The sequence below is a fragment of the Beta vulgaris genome, chromosome 5 (assembly GCF_026745355.1).
Source record: "Beta vulgaris subsp. vulgaris cultivar EL10 chromosome 5, EL10.2, whole genome shotgun sequence".
Lineage (NCBI taxonomy): Eukaryota > Viridiplantae > Streptophyta > Magnoliopsida > Caryophyllales > Amaranthaceae > Beta > Beta vulgaris.
In genome coordinates this window covers 40,936,344-40,947,500 of record NC_079206.1, presented here as the reverse complement: position 1 = coordinate 40,947,500, position 11,157 = coordinate 40,936,344, and positions in this window count along the sequence as shown.

Sequence of the window (11,157 nt, the reverse complement as noted above, 5' to 3'; positions counted from 1 at the left end):
AGCTTCACAAACATTCTTCTCTATGTGCATGACATCCAAACAATGTCTGACCTTTAGATCTTTCCAATATGGGAGTTTCCAAAAAATGGACTGTTTTTTCCATAATCCTGTAGGTCTATCAACCTCACTAGCAGGTTTACCAAAGACTGTTTCAATGCCCTTCACCTGATTATAAACTTCAGTACCAGTTAATGGTCTATGAGCAACTTCTTCTTCAACCGTCCCATCGAATGCCTTCTTCTTAAACCGATAGGGATGGTCGCGCTGAGGAGCCTTCGTGTGCGCATATACACATGTTTGCAGCCCTTAAGGTGTGTAGATTTCATGTCATCTAAACAAATCGGGCAAGGTTGTTTTCCTTTAGTCTTATACCCAGATAAGTTCCCATAAGCTGGATAATCGTTCATAGTACAAAAAAGCATGGCACGCAGAGTGAACATCTCATTAGCATACGCATCAAATACTAACACTCCTTCGTTCCACATCTTCTGTAAATCTTCAACAAGCGGCTGAAGGTATACATCTATGTCATTTCCAGGTTGTTTGGGCCCCGATATAAGAAGCGACAACATCATGTACTTGCGTTTCATGCACAACCAAGGAGGCAAGTTGTAAACCACTAAAACTACTGGCCATGTACTATGCTGCGAGCTGAGATTGCCAAAAGGGTTCATGCCATCCGTACATAATCCAAGCCTCAGATTCCTATCCTCATTACCAAATGACTTATGCACCCTGTCGATAGTTTTCCACTCAGGCGAATCAGCCGGATGCTTGAGCAGACCGTCTTTCTTCCTACGATCTGCATGCCACCTCAAATTCTTCGCATCTCCTTTAATTGAGAACATGCGCTTAAATCTAGGTATTATGGGTAGATACCACAACACCTTGGCTGGTGGTCCTTCACTACCTCCAGCTCCTTCACGCTTGTACCTCGACAATCCACAAGTGGACACTCATGTAAATGCTCATACTCATTACGATAAAGCACACAATCGTTAGGACAAGCATGTATCCGCTCGTACTCTAAACCCAAAGGACACATCAGCTTCTTCGCATAATAGTACGACTTTGGCAGTTCATTTCCATCAGGGAGCATCTCAGCTAAAACTTCCAACAACGATGTGAAACTAGAGTCCGTCCAACCAGCGTTCGACTTAATGTTGAACAGTGTTACCACCGCGGAAAGTTTGGTGTACTTTGTACAACCTGGATACAACGGCTTTTCAGCAGCCTGACCTAGACTCAAAAATACGAGGTCGTCTACACGACTGATCTTCAACCTCGTGTATCATCTCGTCTACCCGATCCCTATCATCATCTCCAAATTCATCATCCAAATTCTCATCCCCTAACTCATCATCATCCTTCTTTTTTCTTCACATACATCATTCTTTACTCCAGAGCTTCCCATATACCTCCCCTGCTCACCATGCCAAATCCATACGTGGTATTGAGGCCTAAACCCACGGCGAAGACATGCTCCCTAACCACATGTATACTACTAACCTTGCTCACATTTCTACAATCCAAACAAGGACAATAAAAGTCGACTGCTCCAGAGGATGTTTGATATTCTAATGCACTTCTACAGAATTCCAGACCCCATTCACAAACTCAATCGATTCACGACTACCATACATCCAAGTACGATCCATCTCATTCAAGAAGACCACCTCTAATAATTAAACACAACATTCATTATAATGCATCAATCATTATTAAAGTACACACACTCACATATTCAAATCACACACGTATACAACAAGCTAAGATAGTCACATGTTCAATTGTATGCATGCAGTCAAAGGTCCTTATCACTCCAACCTAACCCATCCTTGGACGTCTAATCTCACTAGTGAATATATGCCAACTTTTCAATTCTAAGGAAAATCCGGCAGCATTTCCCTACAGTTCTCCAAGTACACAATGTAGATAATTGCTTATCTACATATGTACCCAGAGAACAATGTAGCGAAACGATAAGCCAAGATTTTCCTCAGAATTGAAAAGAAGACACACATTCACCACCTAAGTGAGATCAAACGTCCAAGAACAGTCCCAAACCGGGGACTATTCAAGACTTACTCCTAATGAGTAAGTCTTGAACGGGTATCTAGGCATATATGATGATGATTCAAACAACTAGTTATTTTCATATATATTGCTAAATCACATTGCGTTTTCATACAATCTCATATCAACAAATAATATATATACATTATAAAAAATACATATATACAATAAATTATTATCAACTTTGTCTACATGTTAAAGTAGTTACCTCTTAACACCAACGACGAGCAATGAAGAGAAAAGAGATACTTGGAACTTTACTTGCCTTCCTTAGCCTCTTCTTCCTACAATTGACAAAACCCACATTGCACATTAACATTTAATTCAATTACAAAAACAAAAGTAACTTAAAAACAAAATTAATCCATACCTAATTAACCACTCAAATGATGGAGAAGAGAAGAAAAGAGAAGAAACTAAGAAGGGTGGTGGTGCACAAGGTGGTGGTGCGCAAGGTGGTGGGCACAATGTGGGGGGTGCTGCGCAAGGTGGTGGTGCGAATTGTGGTGGTGCGCAAAAGTAGTGGTGGTGCGAATTGTGGTGGAGCAAAGTAGTGGTGGTGGTGGTGCTCGAATTACGGCAAAGTAGTGGTGGTGGTGGTGGTGGTGCAACACTCGAAGAGAAAGAGGAAAGTAGTGGTGGTGTGGTGCTCGCTATTTTCGCACAACTTGGGGTAAGAAGTGAAAGAGGGAAAGTGGGAATGAAAGAGAATAGGCGCGCATGCATAGGAAATATCGAAAAAAAAAATAGCAGCTAGTAGGGTTGCGCGAGTTTGAAAAAAGCGCAGCCCTACCTTGAGAAGGGCTGCGCTTTTTAAAAAAGCGCAGCCCTTCACCTTTGTAGGGCTGCGCTTTTCCAGAAAAGCGCAGCCCTTCAAAAATAGGGTTGCGCTTTTATCAAAAGCGCAGCCCTTCTTGCGCAGCCCTTCTGTTTTTTTCCACTAGTGCAATAACCTAAGCTCACGTAAATGGTCCGTACCGGTAGACTATTCGACGTTATGTTTTTTGACACTATTTCTGAACAATTACCTAAATGATGTAGTATATGCATGTGTATGAAAATGTTTACTAACTAAAACATATTTACGGGTTAGAGTAAAGTTACTGAGTTTTACACTCATTTTAGGTACTTTTATGTAGGGCTGTTCAGAGTGCGGTCTGGACCGCACCAAACCGCAACTCAAACCTTTTTTTCGCGGTTTGGGTTGGTTTGCGGTTTCAAAATTGCAGGTTGGGTCATGATTTCAAGCAAATCGCAGTTTGTGGTTTGGGTTGGGTTTTAATTTTTTTAAACCGAAATCGCACAGTAAACCCGCAATTTTTTATATATTTTTTATAATTTTTTTGATCTATTTTGATTTTTTTTAAAATACACTTGACAAGGTGGCATACAAGTATACAACTGAAAAAAGAAGTTTGAGGTAAAGAATTAGGACACTTTTGATAAATTATTATTTAGGTTTGATTATAAAGTCAACTTCATATTTATTTAGACTCTTTATATTTATTAACAATTTTTTTTAGTCTTAGTTTACAAAATTAATGTCACGGAGGAAAAAATGATTAAACCGCAAACCAAACCGCACCAAACCGTTTCGTGCGGTTCAGTTTGGGTTGGTTTGGGCAAAAGTGTGGTGCGGGTTTGGCTTGGAAAAATGTCAAACTGTATAACCCAACCCAAACCGCGAACACCCCTACTTTTATGTGATTTTCCTTTTTTCCTATTTTATGTAATTATTTAGGTATTATGAAGATAACTCAAGGTTAGTTATGACATGGATACTACAGATGGATTATGTTGAAGCGACTCTGTATAATTTTTGCCAATTTTTTTATCATATTATGTTTTATGAGTAATCATTGCTTCCTCAGTCGTCCCAAAATACTCTTTACACTTTCCTTTGTTATCTGTCTCATAGTACTCTTTACACTTCTATTTTGGGATATGACACACTATTATTTAAATCATTCTACCTTTTAACTATTGGCCCACACACTCTCTCCTCCAAATAAAATAATACCACTCTTATTACCTATCAACTCTAACCAGGACCCACATTCTCTCTCCTAAAATAATATTACTTTTACAGTTTTACTAACTACTACTCCCTTCGTTTCCTAAAGATCTCCCCTCTTTCTGTTTAAGTGCGTTTCCAAAAGATCTTCCCTCTTTTACTTTATTCCTTATTTAGAATTTTTTCCCTTTTTACCCTCTCATGTCCCTATCGTATGGTCCACCATTATATTATCAATTCAATTTTACTCCCTTTCTCTCTCCTACTTTAATCCCTTTTTATTTGTTTATTTATCTTAACCCCTTACTCTCTCCTACTTTACCCACCCCATACCCCACACAAATGAATCCTCCTTGGTATCTGTAGGAATAGTAATAAGGAAGATCTTTAGGAAACGGAGGTAGTAATTCCTATCACATCTATTTTTCAATAAGATAACAATTGATAATTAAACAACAACTTATCATCTAAAACTACATATAGTTTAGAGACTATTCTAGTTGAGAGTTTGGGTAGTCTGTAAGACTCCGTATTTTTGGTAAATTAATGTTTATAATTTTAGAAATTTTATAGTTATTAAAAAGACTTGTTATTCACTAAAAAGGCTTATCTTTTACTAAAAGATTTTTAAAATAGGCTTTTATAAAAGATGTTGGGTGCTAAAAATAAAATTCTAAGCCCAAATGGTTTGTGGGCCTAAGTTTACTAATTTTAATCCCAAGTACTTTATTCAAAATAAATTTCAAAATGTCTTAAAGAAAAATCCAAAAATTATTTTTTTTTAAAAAAGAAAAAATATATATATAATTCCGGCACACAACATCTCACGCAGTTAAGCGTGTTTGATATAGTTTTGGTTACTTTTCCCTTTTTGCTTATCTTTTAATTATTTTACCTTCTATAATTATGTATTATGGGATAATTTATATCTTTTTAAATCTTAGTTGGATAATCGTAAAAATTAGTTAGATCTTAGCTAACTTTGTTTATCTTTTCCTTTTAATGTATCTTTTAGTTTTCTAATCCTATTTTAACTCTATCTATCCAAATAGTATAAATAGGGGTCTCCTTCCCTCACATTCTTCACACCAAATTTGAGACATACATCTCTTTTCTCAAGTTTAACTCTCTCTCTCTCTTAGCCTACCATTTCTCTTCTCCCTTAGTACTCCCTCCGTCCCATAATATAGTGCTTGCATTCCTCTTTGGGTGTCCCAAGATGTTGTGCCTATTTCTTTTTTATCAATTTGTTTGGACTAAATTATCCTTCATTTCTACATAAAATTTTCCAAAATACCCCTACTTTCTTTTAAAAATATGTGCCCTATTTATTGTTTTACACCATTCCAAGGAATATTTATTGCTCTTTCATTTAATTTTAAAGGAAAAAGAAGAAAAAAACTAGTTCCAAGACAAAATACCCAATAAACATTTACTTAAATATATATTTTTGTGAAATCCTAAAACTCCTTCCATTTTCCTTAATTTTTGTGAAAAATGAGAAGTGAACACTATATTATGGGACGGAGGTAGTAGTTATTAATTTTCAAGGTGCGTGTATATGTAGATCTTAATAATTATTTTTGCAACCTTAGTATCATGTTTTTAGGAAAATATTTTAGATTGAAGTCCATGTTTTTATAAGTTTTATTATGAACTACATGTGTTCTGTATGAACATGTTTGAATGTTTATTAACTTTATTGTGCACTTTGAATCATGCCTTTAGTTCAATATTATTATAAAGTTTGATCTTTGAATCTATATTCATATATTTTACATGGAGTTGGATATTTAAATATTTAAAAAGGAGTGTTTTTGAAACTATTATTATTTTTCAAAGGTTACCCCTTTAGCGAGTTATTTTATTTTTGCCTTTATATGGCTAACTTTATAAGAATTATTATTCTTTTTAAAGGAGGATTATCTTCAAAGGATTTTTATTGGATACATGATCTTTTATGATCACAAACGGCTTTTTATATATTAGCCAGAACAGTAGCTATTATATTATATACCCATGTACTTTTTGTATAAGTCATGTGGACAAGGTAGTAACCCCTGTAATAGACTCAGTAAAGAAAACTAACTAGGGGGTGTGCACACTTTAGGAAAGGTACCTAGGCAAGGAAAAAGAATTTTTATCAAAATATACTTTATATTATACAGGTATTATCAAGTATCCAGAAAGGTTTTTCGAAATTAAATATTTCAAATGTATAATTAAATAAAGTGTTTAATATTCCGCATATACATGTACTAGTATTTTTTACTGACACATTTTTTTTTGTTTTGTTTATGGCTTTGTCCTTGTGATGACCCTATTTTGGCGAGCAAAATTTACAGGTTGATTGGATGCATACTTCATGTGGGGGAGCTAGCGAGGAATCATTAGTCAAGGAGTTATTATTTTATTTTCTTTATATAGTTGTACAATAAAGTTATTTCAATAAAGAGAAGTTAGTTCAGTTATTCCGCTGCATTAGTTAAATTTCAGTTAGTAGTTTGTATTAAGCCTTTAACGTTCTCACGTGGCTGTAATACTCTCAAGTTTCTCAAGGAGTTTTATATTGTTTTTCAAAAAGAGAGAAGTTTGGGGGGTGTTACAGCAGGTGGTTCGCAAGGTGGTAGGTGGTGGTGGTACAGTGGGCAGTAACCCAAAATAGAGGAGAGAGAGGGGATACTTGAGGCTTGCTTGGGCTGTGTATTTTTAGTGGATTGGTTCAAGGGCTTATATCGGCGACGTATTGAGGTGAGTGGTGGTCCGACGTGTAACGCCCCCAAAATCCATACACGTCTATGACTACGTCGCATCGACTTAGGGAGTGTTACCGCCGCGATGAAACACAAGGCTTATTAAAGAAATGTTAACTCAAATCATTGTCTCGAAAACTGAAATGCAGCGGAAATAAAAATGTAACTATAACTCGGGAATCATCAATGCAGTGGAAATAAAAATGTAACTATAACTCGGGAATCATCGACGACCCCTTCTATTCAAACCACACACTAATTAAGTAAATCATAATAATCTTATAATACTTTATCAAAACACTATAGAGTTCAAAGACTAAGGACTACCCCCATATGCTCGGTATCATGCAGCAGCACACGAGACTAATATCAATGAATATGTACCAACTAGAGATACACATATGTTCATTTGGTTTGTTATTCATGTACATGTTCATTTGGTTTGTTATTTATGTACATGCTCATTAGGCTTGGTATCCATGTACATTTGACTTATTATCTATATACATTTACGCACCATACTCTATGTACTAGCGTGTGCATCATCTAAGCATTGCATAATACTTCTCTAGATGTATTTCATCCATAAAAAAACATATTTATTTTAGATATGTTGGAGCCAGAAATATTTTTTAACCATTTAGCTATCACCCACTCTTTATCATGTCATTCTGTGCTAATACTTGCACCCACGACCTATCATTTAATATACAAACTAGTATTTTGCCAGACGATTTCCCGTGTCAGTTACAATTATCAAATATGTTACTATTTATAAATTTCATAATTAATTTTAGAGAAAATTCTACATGGTGGCCTCCTATTTTGGATTTTTCTACTTGGTGGCAGGTCAAAAAAAAATTTATACCAAGTGACGTCCTACTTTGGCTAATTATACGTAGTAGCCTTAATCCATTTAAAACCTAGCTAACCCATCATATAAAGTAAATTTACTAATCTACCCCCTCTAATTAATTATATTTTAAGGGACAAAACCCCTCCCATTTTAGATCAAAACACCCGCCTTTCTTTCCTTCTCATCTTCTCCAGTTCTCTGTTCTTTTCCCTCTTCTCCGTTAAAATTATATACTTACAATGTCTTAGAGGTGTCAATCTTGGTCACTGGCTGGGTTTGGGTTGACCCAAGCTGGGTCGGAATGATTTGGGTCGGAATAATCTAGGGTAGAGTGTGTCATGGATCAGAACTGGGTGGGTCGGGTGAACTTGAGTCGGGTTCAACTGGGTGAGGGTCTCCCCGAACTAGGTCGGCTGAGACTGGGTCGACAAGTATCTGGGTTGGGTGAATTTGGGTCGGAATGGAATATGGTGAAGTCGGCCCAAATCGGCTTTCGGAATAACTTGGGTCGGACGAAATCAGATTTTGGAATGACTTGGGTCGGAAGAAATCGGATTTCGAAATGACTTAGGTCGGAATAAATCGGCTTTCGAAATGACTTGGGTCGGAAGAAATCGGTATCGGAATGACTTGGGTCGGAATAAATCGGGTTTCGGAATGACTTGGGTCGAAATAAATTGGTTGTCGAAATGACTTAGGTCGGAAGAAATCGACTCTCGGTAGGACTTGGGCGGCTGAAGCCTTAAGCAGGCGGCGTATTGACTTGGATCGGAACAAATCGGGTCTCGAAATGACTTGAGTCGGAATGAATCGTCTCTTAGAACAAGGCAAAATCGGGTGCGATTGGGTCGACATAAGGCCTTAAGCTTCCTTTCAGAATAACTTAGATGGAGTTTATTTGGTTGTAGTCGTGTTTCGGGCGGATTCGGACTCTTGGAGAGCCTAATGTTTACAAAGAGTCGGTAAAGTAATTGAAACTCAAAATGTTTACTTACATTAAAACATGTTGTTATTGGAATGAGTGTATTAATGAATTCGATAAACTAATTCAAGATAATTAGTACTCTACTTAAGTTAATCATCTTTAAGTTGCATTCATTTCTAAACCGATAGCATCTTATTCAGTTGCAACAAATATAGAACAATGTAACTCAGTAGATTGGTTCAATACAAAAGTACTTCATTAAGTTAATCGTCTCTAAGTTGACTTCATATTAAAACTCAAAACAGCTACTTCAACAGTATCCTAAGTTTAATTCAAGATAATAAAAATATTCTATTTAAGTTAATCACTTCAAGTTGAATTCATTTCGGAATAGAAAAGCATCTAATTTAGTTGCAACATACGTAGAACAGTATAACTCAGTTTATTGGTTCAACATAACAATGTTCCACATAAGTTAATCGTCTCTAGGTTAACAACAACAACAACAATAGGAAGGTTTGTTAAATTATTGTATCATTTTGCATATTAATAAGATCTTAATTGACTAAACCTTATTGCTTATTAACAAGATATTGATACAAAGCCTATAAGTATCGATCAAAAGAACCTATGGCTTACACCTCATTGATACAATAACACATCAATAAAAGTATATTGTTATACTGTAGTTCACATAAATGACTATAATTAAAACATTTAATTGAGCTAGTAACAGTTGTATAATTAATATTTTAAGAACAAGAAGTATAGTTCATAAGTGATCAAAGATTAAAGGTGATGATGACTGATAATGATGAATTGGAGTCGATGATGATCAAAGTTGATAAGTACAAAAATATACGAGTATACCATGATCAAAGTCAATAATGTAAGCGAGTAATCACTAATCTACTGAGTTGGTCTTGTATGAGACCACGCACCTACTTTTAATTTAAGATTAGGCAACGTCCACAAGCTTAGTATTACGAAGAGAACACATCACCTTTTTTAATATAATGTGTAGTTTAATCTTTTTAGTGACCAATTTAATCTACTTAGTGACCCACATAGTCCTATCAAGAATTACATTATTAAAAAAATGATTAAATATTATAACAATAGTAGGCCTATGATTTAGGATTAGGACATGAACTAAGTTCATTAAAATTAATAATACTAATAACTAATTGAATTTTAAAGTTTATAATTTATATTAATTCCTAATAATAAGTCAATAAACTAATTTTTAAAGTTAAAAAAAAACCAATAATACTAGAATGATTAACTTAGAATTCACAAATAAAAATAATATCGATTTAATCAAAATGACAGAATTAAATTATAACCATTGATTTGTGAGTATATCAAAATGGACAAAATCCAACCATTGATCAAAATAGCAATCCATGTGCTTGGGCTAACACAATGCTCATTGGTTAAAAAGAGTTAGTGATGGATTCCTACTTGAATGAGCAAATCTTAATCCTTCATTAAAAAAAGACCAAATCTAAGCCCTTCATTTATCATTTACTCTTCTAAAAATTAAAAAAAATTAACCCTAAATCTATAAGAGCAAATCTCATCTCTTCAATCTTTCATCCGACGGATGAAAACACCCTAGAAGACCAACCCAAGCTCTATTATAGAAACCCCTTTTTTTTACCGCCCTCAAGCCCTAATAACTTGTCATCTTCTCCTCAGTCCTCACCCTTCACTTGCCCTCTCACTCCGAACGAAGATGACGGCTTGATTTACCAGTAAATCAAAATTCTCTCTGTTTTCTAACTTGATTTTCACTTCATTTTTCTGCATTTAGTCGATTAGTGTTCTAATTGGCAACCTTTTGTTTTGTTAAATGGTGAAGATGAAGGCTAGACTTTTCTAATTATGCTTGTTGGTTTGAATTATTAAACGATCTAATTATGCTAATTGTTATAGCTAATTAGGGTTTGGGTTTCATGGAATTCGACTTTTCTAAGCTAGAGTTTCCTTAGTTGAAATTCATCTAAATGTGATGTGAGTCTTGATATTTTGTGGGTTTCTTCTCAAAAAAATATCCCAAATTTTATTCAAATCATAATATTACCCTCTTTTATCTTCTTTTTATAAATTCGTTTTTTCCTTTCTTTTTTCTGTCTTAAGTTCTTAGATTCGGCCATGGCCGGTTCTACAAGCTCGCAATCTTCTGGCGATACTGGTGGCGATCTTTTCGGTTCACTTGAATAGGAGGAAACTTCAAATCTGGTACCATACTCAATTCAATTTCTTATACCTTAATTTTTTTATTTTATCTGTGCTTTGATTAGCTCAATGATTTCTAAAGATTCTGATTTTGGGTTGATATCCGTTTTTTTGTTATACCCACGCTTTATTATCTTGTTTATCATTTTTTTTAATATTCATCTGCCTATTTAATCCTACTGATGTGATGTTAATTGATTTACTATCCTACTCTTAATTATCTTTTTATAAATTGATTTAGCAATTGGGAATATTTTGTTATATGCTGGTTGCTTTTTCATATGGTATATAT